Here is a 13,828-nt window from a genome sequence, read left to right on the forward strand (position 1 = left end):
CCCAACCTGAATGGGTCTGGAGGACCAAGGTCCATCGGTGTTCCGCTGCTCTGTCCTTCTAACAGAGTGCTGCTGGAGAGAGAAGAGGTCAGCCAGGCCCCAGTGATGGCCTCCTCTTTCAGGCCCTCAGCGTTCCCCTCCCTGCATGTTGTACCCCGTGCTCCCCCGCCTGACGACGTCAGGTCCAAGAGGCCCACAGCTGCCCACAGAAAGAGGAGAGACCTCCAGTCCCTGGTTCCTGTCCAGGATGGATGTCGTGAGTCTCCCGGTTGGTTTAACAGCAGCAGCTCCCAGCTACCTGCCAAAACCAACAGACGCAGGCGCAACAAGGAGCTTTCCTTCACTGAGGTTCTGAAGAACTACAAGCTTCTGCCTGATTCCCGGCCCAGCAGCCCAGAGAGCCTGTACCAGCCTGAGACAATGATACCTAGAATCCCTGTCAGCATCACTAGACCTGAGGGGAGGCCTAGCAACCCTCGACGCCCCACTAGACGGCCTGTTAGCCCCGTAGGCCTGGTCCAACCTGATGTACAGCCTTCCAGACCTGAGGGGAGGCCTAGCAACCCTCGGCAACCCAGACGGCCTGTTAGACCAGTGGGCCTGGTCCAGCCTGATGTACAGCCTTCCAGACCTGAGGGGAGGCCTAGCAACCCTCGGCAACCCAGACGGCCTGTTAGACCAGTGGGCCTGGTCCAGCCTGATGTTCAGCCTTCCAGACCTGAGGGAAGGCCTAGCAACCCTCGGAGCACCACTAGAAGAAAAGTTAAGCCCAGTAATCCTGTGTGTTCCGTTATGCTCGAGTCCCAACCTACCAGTCCTGTGAGCATCACTACCAGCACTGTGGATGTAGTCCAGCCTGAGTCCCGTCCTACCTGCCCTCTGACCCTGGAGGAGCCAGCCCTTTCAGAGTCATGCAGCTTCAGCAACAATGTGTTTGTTCTCTCCATGCCGAAAGCTGCCCAGCCAGAGGAGGCTGCCAGAGGGAGCAGCAGCCCACCCAGGGACATCATCAGGCCTGAGGCCTTCGTCCAGACAGGACCCCTGCTGGCCAGGAGAGCCCAGAGGGATGCTCCTCCTCCAAAGAAGGTCCCCAAACCCCCGGTGGCCCCCCGTCCCAAACTGCTGCCCTCCCTGGGCCAGGGCAACGTGTCCCTGGTCAGTGCCAACGCCTGGGATGAAAGGACCAAGAAGAAGAGAAAGAAAGGTCAGCACTTCTCTTTGTGCAGTGACACATGTTGTCTATTGAATATATTGTCAATATTGTATAATGTATGTTGTTTGCTGATGTACAACCAGGAAGGTGATTTTAATGTTTTTAACCATTCATAAATGAATTATTAATAAATGAATGTAACATAATGTAATGTAATCTAAAGGAGCCAGAGTCCAGAGGTCTAGCCTGGGTCTGAGGCATATCCCCCGTGACCTAGAGCTGGCCATGATGAGACCCCGTCTGGTCAAGTCAGCCGTTCCCTCCCAGCAGCCCTTCCAGCCGTGGGACGACGAGGACGAGGTGGACATCTACGCCCTGAGGCGAACAGCCTACATGTGCCCCATGTACGACCAGGAGGAGAGCAGCGTCAGGGGCAACAAGAGGGTGGCAGTGGAGGCCCTGGACAACATTCCTTTCAGAAGGAAGATCACCTTGTGTTATTTCATGGGGGGTCGCAGGGTCATGCTGCCAAAAGACTACTAACCTCACCCCCCTCAATTTCCACAACAACCCCCCTTTGTCCCAGACAGCGAAAAACAGGACACACACAGAGATACAGAGTAGACACCAACAGGGACTGAACTGAGACCCTCTCAGTTGAGGTTAGGAATGTCAGCTACTAAAAGGCTTCTATAGACCATCTCTGTAGCAAGAGAACCTCCAGTGATCAGACTGGGATGTCCTCTGTCTCCCCGCCCCTCACCACTACTCCCCCAAGTGGACCCCTTCACCCTGCCTCCCATCCCCACTACTCCCCCAAGAGGAACGCTGCTCCCTGCCTCCCCTCACCTCTTCTCCCCCTCGAGGACTACAGTCTCTTATCTCTAGATCAGTGTTGGGGTCAGTTCAATGTCAATACAGTCAATTCAGGATGTAAACTGACATTATCTCAGAGTGGCATTGAGGAAAATTGGAATTGTACTTTCAGTTTACTTCCTGAAATGTAAAGGAATTGACCCCAACCCTGACCTAAATAAACTACTAGATCTCTATGATGACAGAGTCTCAGACAGAAAGACAATAATCCTGTTACTGTCCAGGACCTTGTCTTTACATTTCCCTGAAGCATTACTGAAATAAAAACTAAGTGTTGAAGAAAATACAATCTTTGGAGTTTTGAGAGGTTGTTCCACCTAGTAGTCCATCACAGAAGTAGGTGGTCAGTAATGGTTCTTGTGTTGCAGTAAGACAACTAAGTCAACTGGTTTAGTAAGTCTTAGATTGCATATATGATGTGACTTGAAGGTTTTTCCTGAAACAGTCCATCCATTTCCAACAGTGAAAACCCAGCTCACATTTAATAGTAGATACTTGATGTGTTTGTGGTGCGTAGACCAAAGACTGATGAGTTATGAACAGAACAATGTGGAAGTTGAGTCCATTGTGTTCATCCATCCTTCAGCAGCCAGCCAGCCTCCAGTTGATTCATCACCATCCTGCAATGTCATATTTCAACCAGCAGGTTTGGTTTTAGAACGGTTTTCCAAAGAAGCACAACTTTGGTGGTTGTGTTTGAAAGTCATCCAGTATCTGAAGTCAACAGCTCTCTGTGATTGTAAAGTCATCAAGCATGGAGTCAGTCAACAGCTCTCTGTGATTGTAAAGTCATCAAGCATGGAGTCAGTCAATAGCTTATTCCTCTCAGTCCATCAGCCAAAATGATCAATATCATAACTTAAATCATATAGTCATATTGATTGATAAAGATAACACAAACAGCAGCAGGCATGCTAAGTTCAGGCATTCTGGAACATTCCAGGGAGATACCGATTCAGAGGGGAGGCGGGGTTTAGGCTAGGTAGCTGTCTGTCTGTCATCGGAAAACCAGCGTGGAGGTCTTGAGACAGGTGAAGGAGGCAGTGAGACAGGTGAGGAAGAGAGAAAAAGACAGGTAGATCTGTGATGCATCTCCACACTCCTTGGCGTTTTCCTGAAATCAATCGTTAACACAGTTACAGCCAGTGGTATAATGAAAACATGTTATTACACAAGGAGAAGTGCTAATCTTTCTTCTTCTTGGTCCTCCCATCACATTAAATAACTGTGAAAACAATGATTTGTTGTTGTTTATCCTTCATTTAACTAGGCAAGTCAGTTAAGAACAAATTCTGATTTTCAATGACGGCCTAGGAACACTGGGTTAACGTGTTCAATCCATTTGGTTGATTTAAAAATACAGTATATAAAATACCCGTCCAGCATCACTACTCTGGACGGCTCTGAATTAGAATATGTGGATAACTACAAATACCTAGGTGTCTGGTTAGACTGTAAACTCTCCTTCCAGACTCACATTTAGCATCTCCAATCCAAAATTAAATCTAGAATTGGCTTCCTATTTCGCAACAAAGCATCCTTCACTCATGCTGCCAAACATACCCTCGTAAAACTGACCAACCGGTCCTCGATTTTGGCGATGTCATTTATAAAATAGCCTCCAACCCTCTACTCAGCAAATTGGATGCGGTCTATCACAGTGCCATCCGTTTTGTCACCAAAGCCCCATATACTATTCACCACTGCGACCTGTACGCTCTCGTTGGCTGGCACTTGCTTCACTCTCGTCTCCAAACCCACTGGCTCCAGGTCATCTACAAGTCTCTGCTAGGTCAAGCCCCACCTTATCTCAGCTCACTGGTCACCATAGCAGCACCCACCCGTAGCACGCGCTCCAACAGGTATCTCTCACTGGTCACCCCCAAAGCCAATTCATCCTTTGGCCGCCTTTCATTCCAGTTCTCTGCTGCCAATGACTGGAATGAACTGCAAACATCACTGAAGCTGGAGAATCATATCTCCCTCACTAGCTTTAAGCACCAGCTGTCAGAGCAGCTCACAGATCACTGCACCTGTACATAGCCCATCTGTAAACAGCCCATCCAACGACCTCCTCCCCATACTGTATTTATCTTGCTCCTTTGCACCCCAGTATCTCTACTTGCACATTCATCTTCTGCACATCTACCATTCCAGTGTTTAATTTCTATATTGTATTTACTTCGCCACCATGGTCTATTTACTGTCTTATCTCCCTTATCTTACCTCATTTACACTCACTGTATATAGACTTCTTGTTTTCCTTTTCTACTGTAATATTGACTGTATGTGTTTATTCTATGTGCAACTCTGTGTTGTTGTATGTGTCGAACTGCTTTGCTTTATCTTGGCCAGGTCGCAGTTGAAAAATGAGAACTTGTTCTCAACTAGCCTACCTGGTTAAATAAAGGCGAAATATTATTCACACTAATGTTAGGTTACTGTAAAAAATATATATATATATCCTGTGTATCCTGTCCAAGGGGAACCTGTATCCTGTCCGAGGGGAACCTGTATCCTGTCCGAGGGGAACCTGTATTCTGTTTCAATTTCTGGATTCCGTCTCGAGTTTTCCACATTGTGGAAATCATGGGGCCCCACAAGCCCTGATGTGAGTTACAATGAAACACAGACATTTGAATATATTGCCATACCTTGTCAATGTATTCAGGAAAATATGGTCTGTCCAGTACTCAGGAACGTCTGAACACCTAAAGAAGAGAAGTTGTATTAAAACCTATGACAATGTCAGGAAAATAACACTCAAAGGACTTCAGCTATAGATAGAGAGCTAGAAAACAGAAATCCACACTGACTTGGAAGAGCTGCTTGTTATCGATCTTACTAGCCAGACCAATGATTTCATTTAGCTAGTTTGGCTGTTAGATATTGACTAGATAACTACTGCACAAGGTCAACGTTGGCAGTGCTGCCTTGAACATGTTGTGAATACGTGAACAACAAGGTTTCTGCCACGACAGGTGTAGTTAGATAGCTAGGTGTAGTTAGCCATCTGTCACTGTCCATTTCTTGATGATAGAAGTGATACACCTGGTGGAGAGAGATTGTAAGACAGAAATAGTTGATTTATGCATGCTGTACGTTATGACATGATAGATCAAGATGTAACAGAGGGTCAGTTTTTTCAACTTTTCTCCAATACTATAGAGCCATTACCATGTCGATCAACGCCTGAATAGAAACCTAGTTCACACCCCCGATTTTGACTTAGTTTTCTTTCTAACCTCGTTTGAATGTCGCGGTTGCGCAAGTTTGTACGGAATGGGGTGAGTTTAAGTTAGCTTGCCTAGCAGGCAAACATTACCTTGCAGGGGCACATGTGTTCAGCTCTACTGTAATGTTGCTTATATGTTACATAGCTATTTCGGTTCAAAAATGACAAAACTTATAAACAGCACCGAGGCAAGTAAATGCACTGCTAACTTACTAGCTAGTAGCATGACCACCACTAGTTAACTATAGACATCATGGAAGTGAACTAGCTAGTAGCATGCCCACCACTAGCTAACTATACAGACATCATGGAAGTTAACTAGCTAGCTTATCAACGTGAAAATATATAACTTACTCTAGCAATATAACTAGCTAAAGGCTTTTCGGAATATTTTTTGCCATTTCGTTGAAAATGTGTAAAGAAATACAAACTACATTCCAAGTGATAGTTTGGTCGTTACCTGCAACATGGCCTTTCCAGAGGAGAAAGATCAAGACGACGTCTGTTGAAATGTTCCAAGCACAACTGACGTTCATAACTAGATCTGGCATGTCAGTCCAACACAATAATGATCATTTCAACATCATATTTTTAAGTTTTTGGTTGTTACTTAGAAATATTCGTTCAAATTTAGCAGCATATTACCTTGGATTCTTTTTCAACACATAAATTAAGGATTATAATCTAAAATGTGTTCAAAAGCAGAAACCTATTATTTTTAGTAAAAATCATTAGATTTTCTTTTGCAATATTTAATATGCCGGTCTTATATTTTTTATAGTGTATAACGAATATGAATTCGGTGGGCAGAAATGATTCAATATTGTAGCGACCCACACAGACAGCTGTGTGTTATGTGTTAGTCTATTAGTTGGTTGTGTTGTACTTACCAGTACCCAGGGTTCGCGGGGTTCGACATGCCAATCTACCTGCTATCTGCCAATCCTGGAACGTTCTGATGCCGGGCTTCCTGGTGGTTGGTGGAGAGGCGTGGAGGGGGGTTGGGCAGAGAGCATTGGAAGTTTAGACCAGGTTTAAACATTGTTCTCTCTCTTATGTCTGGCTTTCACAAGAGAAGGTCGCGGGTGGTTTATAGGGTATCCTTCATTTATTTTGTCGTGGGCTGCGGCCAAACAGTAGCCTGTGGGGAGTTGGGTTAATAAACCGTACATTCGTAAACTCAACCCTCACTAAAGGCATCAGTCATACAAAAGTTATACTTAAATCCAAACTGGTTCTCTAGTAAATTGGTAGGAATGTCTCATCCTGTGTTCAAGAAGGGCCTTTTCCACTTTATTCAGATTACACCTGCTCACTTTCGGTTGTTTGAAAAGGAAATAATCTCCAAAATATCGTTCTTTTTTAAACAAGTTTTAGAAAGTTGGTTGTAATTTCAGTTTAATCCACCTGAAAAGACAGAACAAATAATACAATACTAATTGATTAAAACAACATTTTACGAATAAATATTTAAAGAAGGTATACTTTTAGTGAATGATATCATAAATAGGACTGGTGGAGTTGTGTCACACATGCAGCTAACACAGACATATGGAAATGTCTGCTCTACCCAAAATTACAACCAACTAATTGCAGCATTACCACAAAAATGGAAGAGGCAAGTAGAAGGGGGAAAAGTAAGGAACTTGTATGTCGGCCCTGTATTAAAGAACATAAATGGTTAAAGAAAAGTGTGATAAATAAAAACATTTACCAATTTAATTGAAGGACCAAAAAACTTATAGCTGTGTCATATAAATGGCAAAATAGTTGGGAATTGATTTTCGATGTACCCATTCCATGGCACATGGTTTGTGAATTGATACGCAAAACGTCGGATTCAAAACTTTGAATTTTTCAGTTTAAATTACTATACAAAATTCATGCAGCCAATCGGATGTTATATATATGGGGATACAGTCTTCCCAGCTCTGCAGATTTTTGCTGTGAGGAGGCAGAGTCATTAGGTCATTTATTTTGGTATTGTCCATATGTAGCTCGTTTTTGGTCACAGGTCCAGGAATGGCTGAAGAATTGCAGCTAACGCTGCAGATAGCAATACTGGGTGATTTGAAAAGCCATAATCAATCAATCAATAATATAATAATTATTTTACAATCTGTAGAAGCTATGAGAATAGAAAGGTTCAGTACTTTTGTGAAGCATCACAGCACAGTTGAAAAATATATGGCAAATAGAAATCCAAAGCGAATGGTGTTGAGAGATCGATGGGAGGAGTTGGATGGAGCTGAAGGGTGGGACTAATAACAAGATAACCAATGTAAAACATACGGGTCTGTAAAATGTAATAAAGGTTCAGAAATGTTGTGAAATAACACAGTTATTCTAACTAGTCTCCCAGGCCTTGCCGCTAAAAAACATCCCCACAGTATGATGCTGCCACCACCATGTTCAATCTTGGTTTCATTAGACCAGAGAATCTTGTTTCTCATGGTCTGAGAGTCTTTAGGTGCCTTTTGGCAAACTCCAAGCGGGCTGTCGTGCCTTTTACAAAGGAGTGGCTTCCGTCTGCCCACTTCACCATAAAAGCCTGATTAGTGGAGTCTGCAGATATGGTTCTCTTTCTGGAAGGTTTTCCCATCTGCAGAGAGGAACTCTGGAGCGCAGTCAGTGTAACCATCTGATCTTGGTGACTGACCAAGTCCTTTCTCCCCCGATTGCTCAGTTTGTCCTGGCAGCCAGCTCTAGGAAGGTTCTAAAATTCTTCCATTTAAGAATGATGGAGGCCACTGTGTTCTTTGGCACCTTCAATGCTGCTAAAACGTTTTTCATCCATTTTAGAATGAGGCTGTAACGTAACAAAATGTTGAAAAGTCAAGGGGTCTGAATACTTTCCAAATGCACCGTATCTGCCTCAATGTTGCTGGACCCCAGGAAGAGTAGCTGCTGCCTTGGCAAGAATGGATGTGGATCCTAAATAAATATAAATACCAGTCAAATGCCAGGGTTAGAGCTTCCATGTCTGTTCTATTCATTCTTATTTCTATGGTCAGGCCATTGGGTATAACATGTAAACAAGATAAGCTACATAAATACACGAATTATTGAATAAGTAACTGGTTAATAAATGAGAAGGAATTCCCGAAATATTTTATAATAATAACATGCAAAAAGAATAGAGGCCAAAACACATCATCAGTTTATTTACCCCACCAACACTGCAGAAGGCCGATCCACTATTAGACTATATTTCTCTATATCAACATGTGTAAAACCAACACTTGAACACTGAGCCCAACCTCCAGTATGTTACGTTAATATTTATATTCATTTTAAAGTAGACCAATCCGAAAGTGCGCGTAAAAGTGGCGTCAGGTCTCCATGTCGGATTCCCCCAGTCCGCGCCTTCGTGTCAGCTGAACTGCGCTCCTGTCTTCACCCCACTGTCAGCTACAAGACAAACATGACATATAAAACGTGTGGTGGCCACAGAATAGATATATCTAGTCGAGGGAGATGGACACAGGAAAGAGTAAGAGGCGTATGTAGATGAAGCCTGTTGGATTATTTTTTATATAAAACGGCAGAACAGTCTTTCTGGTCGCAGGTTCCTCATATATAAGTAACCTGCTCTACAGTATTGGGACAAATATACCTCGTCCAAAGTCTTGGATAGTTTATTGACTCACTAAAATGGTTTGTTTACGAACTTTACTATGTGGGAGCGAATCTACTTTTACGCATCATTGATTTGATGCGTTTTCGTAATTGTTAGTCTCGTCCATTAATCATGTCAGTACACTTAAGCTGATTTATTAGAAATTGCTTTATTAATTCAGTCATTCATTGATGGTTTGATTGTCTGATTAATACACTTCGTTGACATATTAAACTACAGGGGCAGCCATGACAGGAAGGTTGATGCTTGGCATTGTTGCGTCACAATACAAAATGACTCTGATGACGTAATGATCAAACACCAAGCTGCCACTGGTGAAATGACGGGTCATTAGCTGATTGAACTACAAGGTGAACGGTAAGTACGCCCGTCCGCCTGTTTATCAGATAAATGAGGGGATAGACAACAGATTTATTGAGAGCCAGATAGATATAGCTAGGCTATTAGAAATGAATTGAACAAAGTTGTTAAATTTTAATGAATATATCAAGATAGTAAACAAAGATGTATATCAAGATAGTAAACAAAGATGTTTCTGTGACTCTCTGTTCATAGAGTTTAATGGTGCTGAAAGCCACTTCCTATTCCAAGTATTCAAGACTAGAAGGAGCATTCTGATTAGAATACTGCAGACCAGTGAATGATGAATAGGAGGCCCAACCTGAATGGGTCTGGAGGACCAAGGTCCATCGGTGTTCCGTTGCTCTGTCATTCTAACAGAGTGTTGCTGGAGAGAGAAGAGGTCAGCCAGGCCCCAGTGATGGCCTCCTCTTTCAGGCCCTCAGCATTCCCCTCCCTGCATGTTGTACCTCGTGCTCCCCCTCCTGACGAAATCAGGCCCAAGAGGCCCACAGCTGCCCACAGAAAGAGGAGAGACCTCCAGTCCCTGGTTCCTGTCCAGGATGGATGTCGTGAGTCTCCCGGTTGGTTTAACAGCAGCAGCTCCCAGCTACCTGCCAAAACCAACAGACGCAGGCGCAACAAGGAGCTTTCCTTCACTGAGGTTCTGAAGAACTACAAGCTTCTGCCTGATTCCCGGCCCAACAGCCCAGAGAGCCTGTACCAGAATGAGATGACACCTAGAATCCCTGTCAGCATCACTAGACCTGAGGGGAGGCCTAGCAACCCTCGGCGCCCCACTAGAAGGCCTGTTAGCCCCGTAGGCCTGGTCCAACCTGATGTACAGCCTTCCAGACCTGAGGGGAGGCCTAGCAACCCTCGGCGAACCACTAGACGGCCTGTTAGACCAGTGGGCCTGGTCCAGCCTGATGTACAGCCTTCCAGACCTGAGGGGAGGCCTAGCAACCCTCTGGGCCCCACTAGACGGCCTGTTAGACCCGTGGGCCTGGTCCAGCATGATGTTCAGCCTTCCAGACCTGAGGGAAGGCCTAGCAACCCTCGGAACACCACTAGGAGAAAAGTTAAGCCCAGTAATCCTGTGTGTTCCGTTATGCTTGAGTCCCAACCTACCAGTCCTGTGAGCATCACCACCAGCACTGTGGACATAGTCCAGCCTGAGCTCCGTCCTACCTGCCCTCTGACCCTGGAGGAGCCGGCCCTTTCAGAGTCATGCAGCTTCAGCAACAATGTGTTTGTTCTCTCCATGCCGAAAGCTGCCCAGCCAGAGGAGGCTGCCAGAGGGAGGAGCAGCCCACCCAGGGACATCATCAGGCCTGAGGCCTTCGTCCAGACAGGACCCCTGCTGGCCAGGAGAGCCCAGAGGGATGCTCCTCCTCCAAAGAAGGTCCCCAAACCCCCGGTGGCCCCCCGGCCCAAACTGCTGCCCTCCCTGGGCCAGGGCAACGTGTCCCTTGTCAGTGCCAACGCCTGGGATGATAAGACCAAGAAGAAGAGAAAGAAAGGTTAGCACTTCTCTTTGTGCAATGACACATTTTCTCTATTGAATATATTGTCAATATTGTATATGTTGTTTGCTGATGTACAACCAGGAATATGATTGTCATGTTTTAAACATTCATAAATGAATTACTAATAAATGAATGTAACATAATGTAATGTAAATTTAAAGGAGCCAGAGTCCAGAGGTCTAGCCTGGGTCTGAGGCATATCCCCCGTGACTTAGAGCTGGCCATGATGAGACCCCGTCTGGTCAAGTCAGCCGTTCCCTCCCAGCAGCCCTACCAGCCGTGGGACGACGAGGACGAGGTGGACATCTACGCCCTGAGGCGAACAGCCTACATGTGTCCCATGTACGACCAGGAGGAGAGCAGCGTCAGGGGCAACAAGAGGGTGGCAGTGGAGGCCCTGGACAACATTCCTTTCAGAAGGAAGATCACCTTGTGTTATTTCATGGGGGGTCGCAGGGTCATGCTGCCAAAAGACTACTAACTCCACCCCCCTCAATATCCACAACAACCTCCCTTTGTCCCAGACAGCGAACAGGACAGGACACACACAGAGAGACACCAACAGGGCCATCAGAGGGACAGAGACCCTCTCAGTTGAGGTTAGGAATGTCAGCTACTAAAAGGCTTCTATAGACCATCTCTGTAGCAAGAGAACCTCCAGTGATCAGACTGGGCTGTCCTCCGTCTCCCCTCATCTCTGATACACCAGACTGGGCTGTCCTCTGTCTCCCCTCATCTCTGCTACTCCAGACTGGGATGTCCTCTGCCTCCCCTCCCCTCACCACTACCCCCCCAAGAGCAACGCTGCTCCCTGCCTCCCCTCACCTCTTCTCCCCCTCGAGGACTACAGTCTCTTATCTCTAGATCAGTGTTGGGGTCAGTTCAATGTCAATACAGTCAATTCAGGAAGTAAACTGACATTATCTCAGAGTGGCATTGAGGAAAATTGGAATTAGACTTTCAGTTTACTTCCTGAAATGTAAAGGAATTGAGCCCAACCCTGATCTAAATAAACTACTAGATCTCTATGATGACAGAGTCTCAGACAGAAAGACAATAATCCTGTTACTGTCCAGGACCTTGTCTTTACATTTCCCTGAAGCATTACAGAAATAAAAACTAAGTGTTGAAGAAAATACAATCTTTGGAGTTTTGAGAGGCTGTTTTACCTAGTATTCCATCACATTGTAATGTTGTTCCTTCTAACAGAATGGCTGTTTCACCTAGTAGTCCATCACATTGTAACGTTGTTCCTTCTAACAGAATGGCTGTTTCACCTAGTAGTCCAACACAGAAGTAGGTGGTCAGTAATGATTCTTGTGTTGCAGTAAGCCAACTAAGTCAACTGGTTTAGTAAGTCTTAGATTGCATATATGATGTGACTTGAAGGTTTTTCCTGAAACAGTCCATCCATTTCCAACAGTGAAAACCCAGCTCACATTTAATAGTAGATACTTGATGTGTTTGTGGTGCGTAGACCAAAGACTGATGAGTTATGAACAGAACAATGTGGAAGTTGAGTCCATTGTGTTCATCCATCCTTCAGCAGCCAGCCAGCCTCCAGTTGATTCATCACCATCCTGCAATGTCATATTTCAACCAGCAGGTTTGGTTTTAGAACGGTTTTCCAAAGAAGCACAACTTTGGTGGTTGTGTTTGAAAGTCATCCAGTATCTGAAGTCAACAGCTCTCTGTGATTGTAAAGTCATCAAGCATGGAGTCAGTCAACAGCTCTCTGTGATTGTAAAGTCATCAAGCATGGAGTCAGTCAATAGCTTATTCCTCTCAGTCCATCAGCCAAAATGATCAATATCATAACTTAAATCATATAGTCATATTGATTGATAAAGATAACACAAACAGCAGCAGGCATGCTAAGTTCAGGCATTCTGGAACATTCCAGGGAGATACCGATTCAGAGGGGAGGCGGGTTTAGGCTAGGTAGCTGTCTGTCTGTCATCGGAAAACCAGCGTGGAGGGCAGTGAGAACGGTGAAGAAGAGAGAAACAGACAGGTAGATCTGCGATGCATCTCGTTTTCCTGAAATCAATCGTTAACACAGTTACAGCCAGTGGTATAATGAAAACATGTTATTACACAAGGAGAAGTGCTAATCTTTCTTCTTCTTGGTCCTCCCATCACATTAAATAACTGTGAAAACTATGATTTTTTGTTGTTGTTTATCCTTCATTTAACTAGGCAAGTCAGTTAAGAACAAATTCTGATTTTCAATGACGGCCTAGGAACACTGGGTTAACGTGTTCAATCCATTTGGTTGATTTAAAAATACAGTATATAAAATACCCGTCCAGCATCACTACTCTGGACGGCTCTGACTTAGAATATGTGGATAACTACAAATACCTAGGTGTCTGGTTAGACTGTAAACTCTCCTTCCAGACTCACATTAAGCATCTCCAATCCAAAATTTAATCTAGAATCGGCTTCCTATTTCCCAACAAAGCATCCTTCACTCATGCTGCCAAACATACCCTCGTAAAACTATCCATCAAACCGATCCTCGACTTCGGCGATGTCATTTATAAAATAGTCTCCAACCCTCTACTCAACAAATTGGATGCGGTCTATCACAGTGCCATCCGTTTTGTCACCAAAGTCCCATATACTATCCACCACTGCGACCTGTATGCTCTCGTTGGCTGGCCCTCGCTTCACTCTCGTCGCCAAACCCACTGGCTCCAGGTCATCTACAAGTCTCTGCTAGGTCAAGCCCCACCTTATCTCAGCTCAATGGTCACCATAGCAGCACCCACCCGTAGCACGCGCTCCAACAGGTATATTTCACTGGTCACCCCCAAAGCCAATTCATCCTTTGGCCGCCTTTCCTTCCAGTTCTCTGCTGCCAATGACTAGAAGGAACTGCAAAAATCACTGAAGCTGGAGACTCATATCTCCCTCACTAGCTTTAAACACCAGCTGTCAGAGCAGCTCACAGATCACTGCACCTGTACATAGCCCATCTGTAAACAGCCCATCCAACGACCTCCTCCCCATACTGTATTTATCTTGCTCCTTTGCACCCCAGTATCTCTACT

At 45.0% G+C, this 13,828-nt stretch overlaps 1 protein-coding gene across 1 annotated transcript in view; it reads right to left on the minus strand.

Annotated features, from left to right (window-relative positions):
• The window catches only part of LOC116372042 (voltage-dependent calcium channel subunit alpha-2/delta-4-like), a 69,159-nt gene that overhangs the window by 10,354 nt on the left and 44,977 nt on the right, over positions 1-13,828 (minus strand). Inside the window, exon 14 of the mRNA XM_031821115.1 lies at positions 11,996-12,049. The gene's annotated coding sequence lies outside the window, so the exon portion shown is untranslated. The remainder of the gene's footprint in view (positions 1-11,995; positions 12,050-13,828) is intronic.

This window comes from Oncorhynchus kisutch, unplaced genomic scaffold (assembly GCF_002021735.2).
Source record: "Oncorhynchus kisutch isolate 150728-3 unplaced genomic scaffold, Okis_V2 scaffold3868, whole genome shotgun sequence".
Taxonomy (NCBI): domain Eukaryota; kingdom Metazoa; phylum Chordata; class Actinopteri; order Salmoniformes; family Salmonidae; genus Oncorhynchus; species Oncorhynchus kisutch.